General features: G+C 40.6%; 1 protein-coding gene across 1 annotated transcript in view; it reads left to right on the forward strand.

The window, feature by feature from the left end:
• The first annotated feature begins 2,053 nt into the window (after positions 1 to 2,053).
• Positions 2,054 to 17,241, forward strand: part of RNF185 (ring finger protein 185) — a 29,157-nt gene continuing 13,969 nt past the window's right edge. Inside the window, exon 1 of the mRNA XM_039862024.1 lies at positions 2,054 to 2,216. The gene's annotated coding sequence lies outside the window, so the exon portion shown is untranslated. The remainder of the gene's footprint in view (positions 2,217 to 17,241) is intronic.

Below are 17,241 nucleotides of genomic sequence, written 5' to 3' on the forward strand. Positions count from 1 at the left end.
TATTCTTCTCAAACTATTCCAAAAATTTCAAGAGGCAGGAAGGCTCCCAAGCTCATTTTATGAGGCCACCATTACTCTGATTCCTAAACCAGACAGGGACATTACAAAAAAAAGAAAATTATAGGCCATAATATCCCTGATGACCATAAATGTAAAATTCTCAACAAAATATTAGCAAACCAAACTCAGCAATACATTAAAAAAGATCATACACCATGATCAAGTTGGATTTATTCCTGGGATGCAAGGATAGTTCAATATCCACAAATCAATTAATGTGATACACCACATAAACGAAAGATAAAAATCATATGATTATATCAATAGATGCAGAAAAAGTGTTTAACAAAATCCAGCATCCATTTATGATTAAAAACTCTCAGCAAAGTGAGAATAGAGGGAACATATCTTAACATAATAAAGCCCGTATATGACAAACCCACAACTAACATCATATTCAATGAGGAAAAGATAAAAGCATTTTCCATAAGATCAAGAACAAGAGAAGGATGTCCACTTTCACCACTTTTATTCAACATAATTTTGGAAGTCCTCGCCACAGCAGTCAGAAAGAAAAGAAGGAAGGAAGGAAGGAAGGAAGGAAGGAAGGAAGGAAAGAAGAAGGAAAGAAGGAAAGAAAGAAAGAAGAAAGGGCATCCAAATTGGAAAGGAAGAAGTAAAACAGTCCTTATTTGCAGATGACATGATACTATCTACAGCGAACCCTAAAGATTCCAGCAAAAAACTAGAACTGATAAATGAATTCAGTAAAGTAGCAGATACAAAATTAGAATTCAGAAATGTGTTGTATTTTTATATACCAATAATGAACTACCAGAAAGAGAAATTTAAAAAACAATCCCATTTACAATTGCATCAAAAACAATAAAATACCTAGGAATAAATTGAACCAAGGAGGTAAAAGACCTCGGAAAATTATAAGTCACTGAAAAAATAAATTGAAGAACATACAAATAAATGGAAGCATATACTGTGTTCATGAATAGGAAGAATTAACATCATTAAAATGGCCATACTACCCAAAGCAATTTGCAGATTCAGCGCAATCCCTACCAAAATACCAATGGCATTTTTCGCAGAACTATTCTGAACAAATAATCCTAAAATTTATATGGAACCATAAAAGACCCCGAAGAGCCATGGCATTCTAGAGAAAGAACAAAGTTGGAGGTATCACACTACCTGATATCAAACTGTACTATAAGGCTATAGTAATCATACACATTCTGTTGTCATGTCTTGTTAGTCTCCTTTAAACTGGAAGAGTACCTCCGCCTGTCATTGTCTTTCATGATACTTATAGCTCTTTTGCAGTGTCCCTCTATTTTGGTTTATTTCATGCTTTCTCATGAGATTCAGGTTATGCATTTTGGACATAAGTACCACAGAAGAGAGGTGGTATCCTTGGTGCATCTTATTAGGAGGCACGTGATCTCTACTTGACCTATAACTGGTGATATTAACATAACACTTTGATTCACTCCTTCTGTGAGGTTACACTGCTGTAAAAATATGATTTTCCCTTTGTAATCAATAAGTAACTTATGGGAGACAATTTTACTATGTAAATATCCCATCCCTCCAGTTTTACCATTTGTTATTGATTTTTCTAACTCGGGTTTAAGGAAATTGGCATTCTACTAAAAGGAAGAATTTTCTCTTTACTCCTATTTATTTATCCACATGATTTATATCAGTAAAGACTCACAGGTTACCATTTTATCCAGATAGTTTTACTCTGTTACTATCAATACCTATTCTGACGCTCAAATTGCCCCAATTCGGCCAGTGGAATCTCCTTCGAGTTAGCCTCGTGTCCTTTGACAGAGTCCCATGATTGGGATTCCCATCATCCTTACATTCTGGTGCAACAAGATGTTCCAAGCTTATCTGGAAGTTTCTCTGCCCTGACCCAGGCGCTTTGAAAAGCTGCCAACCAGCCTCTATGTTCACCTCCACTTCCTACCTCCAGGCGGAACCTTAGAGTCTCCTGCGTGGGCCGGGAGAACAGCACAAAGGACCAACCTTTTCCGGTTGCGGCCGGAAGTCTCTCGGAGAGAGGAGGTTCTGTGTCAGGTGACCCGAGTCCGCGTAGGAGGGGTCCGAGGTCCGGCCCAACCGACTTGAGTAAGCTGACAGACTCGCGAAGCCCACGGCTGACGGAGGCCTTGGTGGCGTTAGCTGAGCAGCGGCAGGTACTTGGGCTGAGGGGAAGGGGAGCGCTAGGGGCCATCGAGACTGAGGGACGCGGGCGGAGGACAGGGTTCCGCCTTCTCCGGCCCCCGGGCCGCGACACCTGAGCTCAGGGGACAAACCTGGCTCTGCCTGGGGCCTTCCATTCCAAAAGAGAGGTCGACTGGTGTTGTGATCTTTCGTCCCGTAATTATAGTTTCGGGAAACTGAGGCTCCCCACGAGTTCTCCTTTCCAGGCAGGGACTCACTCGAGTGTCTTCCGCTCGCGGCCGCCTCTCTCATGTAGATGTGCCTTTAATGAGTTTGCCCCGAGTGGAGAAGCCGGCGGGGCCGGGAAGCGTGGTGAACAGAGATGGGCTTGGGAGGAAAGAGACCCGTTTTCGAGACTTCGCCGCCAATAGCCAATTGTGCGATCTGGGCCAAATCCCTTCCCTGTGCTGGGCCTCAATATCATCATTTGTAAAACAGGGCAATGTTTCTCAAAATACTTTTCTTCTCCCATCCGCTTTGAACTGCCATGTGGGTGCATGCTTTGCCTTGGGGGACGCAAGACCTCTTATTTTGAATCTGGGTCGCAATATGAGAAACTGCGTTTTGAACAGACGCCTGGGGGGCGGGGTGGGGGGGGGACAGGGCGGTCCTGTACTTGCTGATGTTTGAAGCTCACTGATGTTAAGTGCTTTCCTGCCGTGAGTACTAGATACCCGTTCTTTGCTTTGAGGCAGCTGGAGCCTCTTCAGGATCTTTGAAAGAACTGGTCTTTATCCCAGAAAGGGGAAAATGGAAGGGAACTGTCTCTAAAACCTGAAAAAAAAAATAGTTATGGTGAAGAGGGCTTCTATGTCATCTTTGCGGTCGAAAGAGGCTGAACTGAGACCAATAGGTGGATTCTACAGGAAGATTTTGACTTAATAGAAGAACTTAATGCTAGTCATAGGTGACCAGCAGTGGAATGGATTGCCTCCAAAGGTAATGAACTCCCTGTTGAAGGAGGTGTACAAGTATTAGATGACAGTCCTTTCCAACTTCAAAGTGTCTGATTTTGAGTAGTTATTTTGAATCTTTTTGACTGACTGACTTTTTTTGTCTGCTCTCTTTTCCTGACACCTCCATCCCCCCAGCCTACATCTTCTGGAAGTAAGGCCAGTGGGTCTGAATGTGATACATCTTATAAAATCTCTCCCTGGTTGTCCTGTGAACCATCCTTTTCAAGGACTTTGGAATGGCCCATCTGATGAGGGCTCCTTAAAATGTTTGTTGAGTGAATAACCAAGCAAGGTCCCCACCGCATTGGTTTGTAGTTTATTTTCTTAGAACAACTTGGAAATGCCTCTAAAGAGTTTGTTTGATCAAGAGAAGCCAGTGAACTCTTTGGATCACACAATTGAGTCTCAGACCGATCCCTTGAGGTTGTTTAGGCCAGCCGTTCCTCCCTGAGACATAAATCTCTATCCTTTCTCCAGCAGTGTGCTGTATAGATGTTTTGTCTGCCAAGATAATTTTGCAGTCTGTTGACTAACATTCCAGCCAGCATTTAAAATCATTCCGTTTTGTGGACTCAACATACCAGTTCATCCTCACTTAGGGATAATCTTCAGATAATGCTTCTAGTGTATCTTTAGTTTTGTAATCAAATATCAAAGCTCTTTATTTTGTGATTAACTCCAAGATCACTTTTTGAAAACCTGTTAGAATGCTTATGTTGCCCTTTGGAGCTAAGATTCCATATTATGATCCAATACTGTTCACATGCTTCCTGCCCCGCAAAAGGTTGAGTGAGTTTCAGCCAAGACTTTCTATCTGTGTTTATCTTCTTGCCTTGTTTGTTTTTCCTAGTATTAAAAAAAAGAAAAAAAAAGTTGTGAAATGCTTATTCAGATATCATCCAGGTGCTGGGTAAAATAATTTTAATTTGGTGGTGTTTTTAAAACTTCTCAATCTGAAAATGTCTTTTTAAAAAAGTACCTGGATCGACATTTACATAGTGTGTTATTCAGGCCACTAGTATGAAGAGATGCTTCCAAAAAAAGTGTCCTATGGTAATAAGTTTGGAAAAAGCTACATGTGCATTATCCCTTTTATGGAGGGATATAGTACCCTATAGTACCATAATAAAGTATATAGTACCATAATAAAGGCACTGAGATATCCTGTAATAAAGAAATATGTCTAACCTTGTTTAATCTGTTGCCAAACTTAATTGATGTGAAGCACCTCTTTTTTTTTTAATTGAAGTGTACATTGGCAAATTCTGACCTAGAGCAAAAGTCTGCAATATATGGCTTGTGGTCCAAATCTGGCCCCACTGCCTGTTTTTGCATGGCCTGTGAGCTAGGAATGTTTTTTACATTTTTAAGTGATAGGGAATAAAGCAAGAGAAAATAATATTTTATGATATATGAAAATTATAGGAAAATCAAATTCATGTCCATAAATAAAGTTTTATTGGAACACGGCCATACTTGTTTATTTGCATATTGTCTTTGGCAACAGACTTAAGTCATTGCCCCAGAGACCATATAGTCTACAGAGTCTAAAGTTTTTACTGTATGATGCTTTACAGAAAAAACCTGCCAGCCCCTAACCTGTATCACATACATTTTTTAAACTTTCTATTTTGAAATAATTATAGACTTGCAAAAAGAATACACAGACTTCCTATATACTCTTTACCCAGCTTTCTCTAATGTTCACATTTTACGCAGTCATATTAAAATTATCTAAAGAATAAATTTAACATTAATACAACACTAACTAATCTGTAGACTTTATTCAAATTTTGCCACCTGTCCTACTAATGTTCCTTTTCTGCTCCAGGATCCAATTCAGTTTGTATTTAGTTGTCAAGTCTCTTTAGTACCTTTCAGTCTGAGACTGTTCATAAGTCTTTTTTTTTTTTTTTTGTCTTTCATGACTATAAACTTTTGAAAAGGATTGGCCAATTATTTTGTAGACTGTCTCAAATTTTTTTTGAGCTGGAATTCACCTATCATAAAATTCATCATTTTAAAGCGTACAATTCAGTGGTTTTTAATATGTTCATAAGGTTGTGCAACCATCACTACTATCTTAATTCCAGATCATTTTTATCACCCCAGGAAGAGACCCTGTACACATTAGCAATCACTCCCTATTCTTTCTTCTTGCCATCCCCTGCAACCATTAATCTAGAACCATATAGTATGTGGCCTTTTGTGTGGTTTCTTTAAGCATGTTTTCAAGATTCATCCATGTTGTAGCATATATCAGTACTTCATTCCTTTTACGGCTAAATAATATTTCATTGTGTGACTACACCACATTTCATTTATCCATTTATCATTTGATGGACATTTGGGTTGTTTCCATCTTTTGGTGACTGTGAATAGTGCTCCTATGGTTATTCATGTACAAATTTTTGTTTGAACATATTTTCAGTTTTCTTGGATGTGTATATCTAGGAGTAGAATTGCTGGGTCATATGGCAACTCTGTGTTTAACTTTTTGAGGAACCACCAAGCTGTTTTCCACAGCAGCTGCACCAATCTACATCTCCATTAGCAATATAGGAGGGTTCCATTTTCTCCATGTCCTCTTCAACACTTGTTATTGTCCTTTTTTAAAATTATATATCCACCCCAGTGGATGTGAAGCAGCATCTCATTGTAGTTTTTATTGCATTTTCCTAATGACTGATGCTATTGAACATCTTTTTCGTGTGCATATTGGCCATCTGTATATCTTCTTTGGAGAAATGTCTGTTCAGATCCATTGCCCATTTTGTAATTGAATTGTTTGTCATCATGTATAATCTTGCATGTAAATATTCAAAGAGTTTGCAGATCCCCTGATCTTAATGGAGTTGGATTTGGACATGCTGAAGTGCAGAGTAAGTTGTCTATTTGAAACCGCTGACCATACAGAGCTTGGCTCATCCCCAAGTACTGCTGACCATGCAGAGCTGGGGTGGCCATGGTCAAGTGAAAAAGGTACCACAGCATCATCCAAGATGTGACAAGACCAATAGGGGATCCTGCTGTTTGGGAGCTACTCTAGTGTTTGGTCAGAGCACAGAGTAGAAGAGTAGGTAATGGCTTGGGACATGCGGGACTGGTGATAGCCTTGGGCAGCTGCTTGTGGTGGCAGAGCTATCAGTGCACCCACGCCTCTTTTGATCTCAGCATTTAGCTATATAACCAGACCGTCTTGAACATATACTTTAAAAAAATAATAATAATAATAAGCTAATTTTAACTCTGAAAGCAATGTTCATTTTAGACATTCTGGAAAATACAGAAAAGCTCCCCTCTCCTCCCACTCCAGTCATCTCTACTTCCAGTATCTAAAGAGAGCCTTTATTATAGTTGCTTTTTTTTCTTCTTGTTTCTTCCCCACTGGGTACATTTTTAATAGTTGAAATCATTCACTGTTCATAGTTCTATAGCTTGCTTTTTTCTTTTAACAGTTTGATGTTAATGTCTCCATGTTTTTGCCAGCCTCTTCTGTAAGCATGATTTCTAATACTTTTACTTAACCATTCACTTATTCAGTAAGTCTTATTGTAGATATAATGTTTATAACAAGTACTCAACATGGTCTTAGTGGGTGGAAATCTAGTTTTTCTTTTTTAATAGGAACATTTTAAAATATTATGTGGTAAAATATACATAACAATTTACCATTTAACTGTTTTTAAGTGTACAGTTCAGTGGCACTAAGTACACTCACAGTGTTGTGAACCGTCACCACTATTCTGTTTTCAAAAATTTTTCAGCACCGCAAATATAAACTCTGTCCTCATTAAGAAATAACTCCCTGTTCTCCCCTCACCCTAGTTCCTGCTAACCTCTAATCCATTTTCTTTCTGCAAATTTGCCTATTATAGATATTTCCTATAATGAAATCATACAATAACCTTTGCGGAATGGCCTTTTGTGAAAATGTAGGGATTTTTTTCCCCCAATATTGTGGTAAAATATACATAGCATAAAATTTACCGTTTTAACCATTAAGTGTACAGTTCAGTGATTATTAAGTACATTCATTCTGTTGTGCAACCATTACCACCATCCATCTTCAGAACTCTTCATTTCATAAAATTGAAACTACACTCATGAAACAATAACTCCCCTTTCTTTTCTCCCCCTCAACCATCGGCAACCACTCTCTCGGTCTTTATAAATTTGACTATTCCAAGTACCTCACATAAGTGGAATCCTACAGTGTCTTTTTGTGAGTGGCTTATTTCACTTAGCATAACGTCCTCAAGGTTCATTCTTGTAGCATGTGTCAGAATTTTCTCCCCTTTTAAGGTTGAATAATACTCCATGGTATGCATATACCACATTTTGCATATTCATTTGATGATGGACACTTGGGTTGCTTCCACATTTTAGCTATTGTGAATAATGCACATATGAACATGGGTGTACAAATATCTCTTCAAGACCCCATTTTCAATTCTTTTATATACTTAGAAGTGGAAATACTGGATCATATGGTAATTCTATTTTTAAATTTCATACAGTTTTTCACAGCAGCTGTACTATTTTATGTTTCCATCAAAAGTGCGTAAGGGTTCCAATTTCTCCACCTCCTCACCAACACTTGTTATTTTCTGGGGATTTTTTTTTTTTCCATAGTAGCTGCAATACTGTGATTTATGATATTTGGTCTATATCCACAGTTCCTGGCTCACAGCTCTGAAAACCCTTAAGATTTCCAGGGGCGGGGGCGGGGACGGGGCGGAGGACTGGGTATGGTGTCTTTTGTTATGTCATTGAAGTGACTTGGAAAGCACTGCAGAATGAGAGCTGATTGCCAGTGGAGCCAACCATGTGACTACAGGTTTGGCACTTTTAGTCTCACCCATCCCACCCCCTACCTGGACCAGGAGAGGGAATAAAGATTGCGTTCAGTAGCCGATGGCCAGTGACTTAGCCAATCATGATTAATCAACTTGCCATAAAAACCCAGGAGGACAGCTTATTGGTCCTTCTTTTTTGGAGAGCTTCCACATTGTGGAACTAGAATGCCTCTGTGTGCCACAGTGATGAGCCCCAAGCCAGGCCCCAAGCTGCATGAGGACAGAAGTGCCTTTGTTTGGGACCTCCTCCTATGTATCTCTTCATCTGGCTGTTGATTTTTATCCTCTAATATCCTTTGTAATAAATGGTAACCTAGTGAGTAAACAGTTTTCCTGAGTTCTGTGAGCCGGTCTGGTAAATTAGTTGAACTCAAGGAGGGGATCATTGGAACCTCTGTATAGCAAGTTAGTTAGTCATAGATACAGGTAACAATATGGACTTGCAGTTGGCATTCTGAGTTGGAGGGGTTCATTGCAACCTCCAATTTGTAGCTCGTTGGTCAGAAGCACAGGTTAGAGCCTGGGCTTTTGTGGCAGGCGTCTGAAGTATGTGTGTGTAGGGAGACAGTATTGTAGGACTGAACCCTTAACTGTGGAATCTAATCTGTCTCTGGGTAGTGTCAGAATTGAGGTGAATTCTTGGACATACTAGTGGTGTCTAAAAATTGTTTGTTGGTGTGGGGAACCTGCCCCACATTGGAATTGGATCTGGGAACCCTATCGGTAGCCATCCTAATGGGTGAGGTGGTTTCTCATAGTTTTGATTAGCATTTTCCTAATAATTAGTGAGCAGCATTTTTTTATGTTGTTTTTGGCTATTCGAATATCTTTGAAGAAACGTCTATCCAAGCACTTTGCCCATTTTTGAATCAGATTATTTTTGTTGTTGTTGTTAAATTTAGGGGTTCTTTATTTTTCTGGATATTTATCCCTCAGATACATGATTTGCAAATATTTTCTCTTATTCTGTGAGTTACCGTTTTACTCTGTTGTTAGTGTCTTTTGATGCACAAATTTTTAAATTTTCATTGAGTCCAATTTGTCTATTTTTTCGTTGTCGCCTGTGCCTTTGGTGTCATATCCAAGAAATCATTGCCAGCAATGTAGTTTTTAAAGTAAGGAAGAAGCCGCTAAGGCTTCAGATGTGGCCCTAATTGCTTCATGGCTAATATGGACTCTGCTGCTTTACTCTTCACATCAGCTGGGGATGACACGGGTCTGTCTCTTCATTTCACTGAGCAGTGGGAGCAAAGCACCACTAAGAAGTGGTGCCCTTGTATCCTAGCTGGCCTAAGGACATGTAGAGATCAGAAGCAGCAAGCCATGCCTGCTTCCGTGGAAATGGCCTAGGAGACTGGCTGGCCATTCCATCCTGGAACCAGTCACCACATTGACTCCTGTGGTAGTCTCTATAGCACGTGACTCTTCAATAACCACACTCCCAATTGCTCCTCAGAAGCACCTTGTGTTGTAGGCATGGCGGGGTTTTATAAAGATGGACAGCCCTCTGGAGTGGATCCTGGGCAGAAGTACGGGAAAATTGTTTTTTCTTAACAATACCATCTCTACAAAGCCATTTTTCACTGTGAGATTTAAAAAAGGAAAAAAAAAAGTTAAATTCTGACTAGACCATGAACTCGAGAGCAGGAACCAGAATCTTGTCTGTTTTATTTTAATCATTGAGCCTAATTCTGGGCATTCTTTAAATGTTTTCCAAACTGCACTGATAATTAATTGTGGCTTGGGACACAATGATTTGTAGAAGTCAGTGTTAAAGATTATTCAAAATGATGTCATTTTGATTTTATTTTTAACCATGGTTGTTCTATCTTACGTATACTCTCCTGAAGGTCCTCCTCAGGACCTCCTATTGGAAGAAGTGAGGTCATTGTTTTGTCAAGTATATGCTGGATGTTATTAAACTCTTAGAAAGTTTTCTTCTTAATTAGTTAAATCTTGTTAACCTTACTCATTTTCTTTTTATACTCCACCTTCAGAGTATTTTAGAGGTCTGTAGCTCAACCTCAGGTATAATCTGAAATAATGAGACATTATAGAATCTGAATTAATAAGGATTTACTGACTGAAAATAAAAGCAAAGCCCTCATTTTGAAAACTTTTCTGATAATAAAGGAAGGGCAGACATAGTTACCCTATTTGCAGGTGAAGATCCTGGTTTTGTGAGTAGCAGAGCTGAGTGTCAGACTAGGTCTTCTGGCTCCAGATTTTGCCTTTCACTGTATTATACTAAAAATCCACAGCTCTTAACTGGGATCTGTCTAGTCTGAAGATCTTTTCTTTAATATGATTTTTTACTCAGTTATATTGATTTGAGTTGAAATTGTCAAATCCCCATCATTCATTCACATACATTTATTGAACATTCAACATTTATTGAACATTTATTGAACATTGTCAGGCTCCAGGAGATGTCTAGGCTCCAGGAGATGTCTAACTAAAGTAAACAAGTTTAGTGAATAATCCTCTATAAGAGTACCATTCTCCCTAATAGAGGTGAGTACCAATTTGGGAAAACTTGAATATTTTTCTGATTGCAGATCTCTGATCTTTTTATCCCATTTGTTTAAGAGTTTTGGGCAATACTTATATTTTTTAAAAATTATTTCGAAAGGTTATGTAGCATTTCCAGTTCTGAAAAACATCACAGAAGAATGTCTTGTTCTTTTAGGATGCTGATTTTCCACAACTTTAGTTGGCTAAATTGATTCGTATTAAGTCTTACAGTTGTAAGCATTCTGGGGCATTAGCTCCATCAACCCATACACATTTATGAAGTGCTCTTGAGGTGCCTGGCTCTGTTGAGTAAGGCACATGGAAGCTGGGCCTGAGTTTGAGGAGACAAGACACATGAACAGATCACTCAGGTATTGTCTGCTAAACACATTGGCTTGGGAGTTGGGAAGCTTTGCCTCTGACTGGCTCTGTGACCATGGGCCAATGACCTAACTATTTTGAGCCAGCAGATGCTAACATTGGTAAAGTGGTGTTTACCTCAAATGTGGGCTGTAAAGATTAAATGAAATAATTTGTGTAAAGGGCTGAGCAGAGTGTTAGTTGATGTTATCCACAATAATAATAAATATAACAGATGCCTCCTGATTTTAACAGTTTTGGGGAAAATCTAATTTTGCCTGGCTCAAGTGTGTCCCATTATGGATTTCTTCTTACATAGTTCTGTTGTCTAACCTACTGTGCCTTCAAGGAACAATGCTCATTCAGAAAGGGAAGTTGTGACTCATTCATTCAGCAAATTAACCAAGTACCTGCTGATTGCATAGCTCTATGGGAATATAAAGCAGCAGTACACTCCAGTGTACTGCTGAGAGACCTTACGGGCGGATGAGGGGATTAACAGTTCTTGAGCACTTAACTATGTTCTGGTCACTGTGCTAATTACTTAGTTTTTTATCTCTTTATTCCTTACAACTGTTCTGTGAGTAAAACAAGGGCTCAGAGAGAAAATGTCTGAAGTCACAAAGTGGCAGAGCCGAGATTTGAAACCAAAACCATCAAATTCTTCTCTGCCATGCTAATTTTTAAGGACAAAAGTCCTAAGTAAAAGTTACGGAACATTTAAAGACAGTGATATAAGGGATGACAAAAGGCAGCCTCTTGGATGACCCTTATAAGCTTGCGCCGAGACAATCCAAACCTACTTCACCCTTTCTTAAAAGAAAGCATTGAAACTTAAAACAAACAAAAAACTCAGTTTGATTCAGAAACAATAGAAGAAAATGTGGAAAAGTAGGCACAGCTGACCCTAGAATCCCCACTCAAATATGGACACAAGGCCTTTCTTCTTGTCTCAGTCCCAGCCCATGCTCCCCTACGATACCCATGGGTGCCCTGGGCTCCAGCCACACTGAACTTGGCACAGTGAATTATCCACTTGTCCTGTGTGCTGTGTCTGCGTCCTCCCCAGCATGCTCAGCCCTCACACACTGTACACACTTCTGTCAGCGGCCAGCGCACTGAGCTGCTTTTTTGGTTTACTTGTCTGTGTCTCCCTTTAGACTGAATCTTTTGTTTTTGTATCCTGAACGCCTAACCAGTAGAAACTTTAATAAATCATTGAAGATAGGAGCGGGGTTGGTTGAACAGATAGGGATAGTAGAAGGGACCAGAGAAAAAGATGAGTGCAGCCCCAAGGAAGAGAGGCCAGTCTTCGCAGCCTGCTCTGGCCTTCTGGACCTGAAAGTCTATTCATGCCCTTGGTCCTATATTTGAGGACCAGGCCTCTGTGAACTAGCCTGGGGACCTAAACTCCATTTAGACTCTAAAAGTTTAGAGCCTCATTTCTGTGCATCCAAGTTCCAATGAACTTACTCAGATTTCTTCCTACCTCAACCTTCTGTGAGTGTGATGTAGACATTCTTGGAATGCAGGTCCCATCTCTGCCTACGTGTGGTACCTCAGTAGCCTAATGAGCAGCGCAGACAGGCTCAGGCTCACCGCAGTTCTTGGCATGTATGAACAAGCATGTGCCCAATGGAAGAAGACCTCTGCTGGGTCCCCTCTTGGCTCATGCCAGTTATTTATTTATCACTCAAATTTGTTATCTTCATAACTAGGATTAACATTTCTAGATTTCTCTGTACGCCCTGGTCCAGGAATTCTTTGAGTTAAAAGGGCAGAGGAGGCAGATTATGAATACCTGCAGTTCTCTAGAACCTGAAGATTTCTTCATGAGGTCCAGTTCCCTGGTGGTTCCTACAGGGATATGCAGCTCGCATTCTCTCCCTTGCTCAGTTCTGTGAGGTGGAACAGACCAGCTCTGGGAAGGTAAAAAGAGTGAGGATGCTGGGTCAGTTCACTTTAGCTTCTAGGCTCTATTCCTAAGAGATAATTAAGCATTGCAGATCTGCTTTAGTCCCAGCACCACAGGTGCTGCCCTTGACATCTCAAATTTAGGAATGTTTTTTGAAACTAGGTGTGAACTTGTTTCTTACATAGTAAGCTCTGTTCTGGATGGACCAGGTGCTGGCTGGTCTGAGATCTCAGTGAACTTGTCCCTCACCTCCCAAGTTTATCTGACCTCTCCATAGTGCCTCTGGACTGTAGCTAGAAGTTGTGTATTCTGAAGGACAGGCTCTTGAGTTTGCTGTCCCTCCCAAACTCTGTGCTGTGCTGTAATTGCATTGTGCTTTTGGTAACGTTCTCTCTGTTTGAGATCTGGGTTTCCAAAACTCTTCGTCCAAGAATCATCTGGAGTGGAAAGTAGGGCACATTTATTTAAAGATGTAGATTAGTGGGCCCTATCCAGATCCAGATTCTGTTTAAATCCTTGAGAGGGTCTAGGAACCAGAACTCTGAGAAGGTGCCTTGTTTAGGAAAAACAGGCAAGTTTGATGTTTGATGTGGCCCCTTGTTAAGAATCCATGTATCTTCCTTAGCTCCTGTCCTAGATTCCAGAGCTTCAACTTGACCTTGCTCTTCTTTGTGACCACCGCCCCACTCCCACCATCCCCACACACACACCCGCTGCCGCAGCCAGCCTTGATTGTAGTTGGTATGGAGCCATGTTGGTTGAATGCATAAATGGTTGAGTGGTGAGTTTGCTTTGCATTCACTTCAAAGAACACAAAAGTTATAGCATTGCACAATGAATTTGAGGGAAAACAAAGACCAGGTATTTAATTTTGTAGAGCTGCATGTTAAAGGGTAATATGTAAGAGTGAAAAGAGTGCTGATGCTGTGTTGGAAAGTCTGAATTTGGCACTGTATGATGACCTGGCCTTGGGCAAATCCTCTAACATCCATGGCCTGATATCTTCCTCTGTAAACTAAAGATCAGAAGGAGTAATAGATGTGAATGTTTTAAAAACTAGAAAATGGATTCAGATCAAGAATGAAGAATGGTCAGGTTAGAGACAGGGGCACAAAACCAGCCACAAGGTCTCTGTGTGGTCAAGTCCAAGTCTTTAGGCTCTACAGGAACCAGTAAAAAATTTTATTAGGATGGCAGCTCAGGCATGCTCCGGGCCTGCTTCCCTTTTACTCTGTCCAGTTCCTGAGCTGACCAGGGCCCTCTGTCCTCTGAGTCACTGTCTCAGTCTGAGTCCATGAAGTCGTGGCCACATTTTGTTTTTCTGGAGGTGCTCAGTGGACAGTTCCCAGGGAAAGTTGCCCATTTCTGCCACATTGCCCTGATGCAGTAAGGTTCCTGTGCTTGAGGGTAGGGAGATGAGGAGAAGAGGCTCTAGGGATGGCTGTGCAGCTCTGGGGCCAAGGATATATTGCAAAAAGACATTTGTGAGTAGTTGGCCTGGAAGTTGACCAAGATTAGTCATGCATGCCTGAACCTACTCAGCAACTATTTGAGTGCCTTCCAGGATGAGGCTCTAGAACCCATGTAGGCACCATGTAATTCGTCTGTTAAAAATTAGACTGAGAGCGATGTGATCTGCCTAGAGTTGGGCCATGCAGACCTATTCCAGTGCCTGGCCTGCTGCAAGGCACCTACTCCCTGCAAACTCTGAGCTGACCTGATACTGTCAGGTGATACCTACCTTGAACCTGACTGTCCCCTTGTCCCTGTGTGTAGGATTATGCACCATGCAGAGCCTTGTTAGGTCCAGGGAGTGGAGAGGGCAGTGGACCAGGGTAAGTATGTGTGTGTGTGTCTGTGTGTGTGCATCTCCCCAGCAGCAACAGCCCCCTCTTACCTTGGTGCGCTCTTCAAGTTACTGTGTTATCTCACAGGGCCACCTTAGCAACCTTGTAGGAGGCATGACACCCTCACTTTTCATATGAGAAAAACAGTTGAAGCCATCAAGGTGTCTCCCCTTAGCCACACAGCTAGTCAGTGGTGGAGTCAGGACTTGAATTCAGAGCTTTTCAGGGTTGGGGAAAACTGGAACATTAGGGAAATTTTAAAAACATGTTCTCTCACTCATGTCTGATTTCAGAATTAATACATGTAAAAATGTCAGTTTTATGAATGGAGAGGATTCAGAAAGTATAAGTCACTACCTCTAAGCCCCACCAATACAGAGATAATCACTATTAACAGTTTGGTATGTTCTTCAACATTTTAAAAGGCATTTACTAATATTTATATTCATTATTTAACAAGTATAATATTATACATAAATTTTATAATTTCCTTTTTAAAAATATCTGCTTATCATGAAACATTAAAGCAAGATAAGAATATAAAATTCAAAATTCCCCAGCCCTCATAATCCCAGAAATGACTGTTGATAGTTTAGTATGTGCGTTCTAGACATTTTCTTTGCATATGTGTATATATGTATGTCTATATAAGTATATATACACATATGTATATGCGTGTATACATGTATACACACACTCATTTTATGCTTTGTTTTTACCCATTCATACATATACTCTTTTGCAACCTGACCATTTTTTTTAAATACCTGTTATTATGGAAATTTATAAGCACACACAAAATAAATTACTACAGTGAGTCTCCATTCATCATCCAGTACCAAAAACCATCAACTTTCCTGTTCTTAATTCATCTTTTCTCTCCACTACCATTTTAGAGGCTTAATTAGAGTCTGCATTTTCTTTTTAAGGAAGAATGCTTTATTGGTTGTGCTGTCTGCTGTCTTGACAAAAGACAGTCAAGATCAATCTGTGAACCTGACTTTATGGTTGTATTTCCATATCTATACACATAGTCCTTCATCTTAAAAGATTTTTTTTTTTTTTAAAGAAAAATATGTAGGATACTTTAGCTAGAACAGCAAAGAAAGGCCATAATGTAGCCCTCACAAGTAGACTCCATCCTACAAAGAAGAGAGCAAATGTGTATGGAGAGGAGGAAGTACTGGGTTATAGGTAAGGTCTTGGAACTGTGGCCAGCAAGGTACTGGTGCTGCTGGCAGCTGGCTGTCCTTCTGGGACATTATGTAAAATGATGTAACTGAGTGAAAAGGTGGCAGTGAGCTGTCCTCTTCTCCCTAAGTCACTGAGCTGCTTTTGTGCTGAGAGATGCTCATGAGTCCAGAGTTCTGAGGTGGTGGTGTCTAGAAAGGCTTCTTGGTCTGAGAGAGAACTGTGGATTTTTGGTCCTCGCCTCCTCATACTTTGGAAGCTGAAATCGGGGTGGTGGTCTTGTGCTCCATTGGTGAGTCCCAGACTTGTGGCGGGGCCACCTGCTTTGGAGAGGGTGGATGAGGTGACCTGGAACGACACAGTTTCAGAGCTGGAAAAGGGCACCTAGGAGACCATGTTGTCCAGTGCCTCAGTTTACAGATGAGAAAACTGGCCTGGGGAGGAGAAGGGAGGTTCCCAAAAATACCTGTTGACTGGGACCAGCATCCAAGCCCCTGATTCTCTGACTGTGGTAGCTAGCTAGCATTTCCTCCTTGGAATTTCTGAGATTGTGAGAGTAGCCAGATCAGGGCTCTTGACAGATGCTTAATCTGCACCCAGAATTTCTGAGTATCCTTTGGTGTTGGTCTAGTCCTCCTTCTGTTCAGCTCCTGGCAGACTCTTTGATTTGGAGATAGTAGTGAACAGCATTCTCTTTCTCCCAGCATTTGGTGGCCAGCTTGATCTTTGTTGGCACAGTGATTTGAATACAAACTGAGTGTCATGAGTCCCAGTCTCAGCTCCACATGAGTCAGGTAGCCCGAGCAGTCTCAGGCCACAGTTTCCTAAAGACATTAGATCAGATCAGATTCACCCACAGCATGATATGAGTGTGCCAGATGGTTTCAGATGGTATGAGAATAAAAGATTTTCCTTCATTACATTTATATTTATCTGTCACTTATGTTAAGTAATACTGGTTTTCTATTTTCAGCAGTATCATAAGCCTCCTCTTTAAAGGTATTGAAGCTAAAAAGTTGATTTAGACAAAATAAGGTGGGTGGTATTCTAACTTGGCAGAAAGGGAAATGCAAAGGATTGCAGTGTGGAAGACATTGGACCAGATGACTTTTCTTGTCCTTTCTAGCACCTCACCTTTCATAGTTATGGGTTTTCTTTGTATTCCGGCATATACCAGTCAAATACTTTCTGGCCTGAGCAGATTCACCTGCCAACATGGAGGCTGTCCATAGTTAGAGGACAGCCTGTGACTGTTCAATTTGACTGAGCAAGTATTTGTCATCTGGGGTGGTTATCCTGGGAGAATGTAAAGACAGTGAGACAGGATGCCAGTTCTTCTGGAGAGTCCATCTGGA

This window comes from Pteropus medius, unplaced genomic scaffold, assembly GCF_902729225.1.
Source record: "Pteropus medius unplaced genomic scaffold, Ma_sr-lr_union100, whole genome shotgun sequence".
Classification (NCBI taxonomy): Eukaryota; Metazoa; Chordata; class Mammalia; order Chiroptera; family Pteropodidae; genus Pteropus; species Pteropus medius.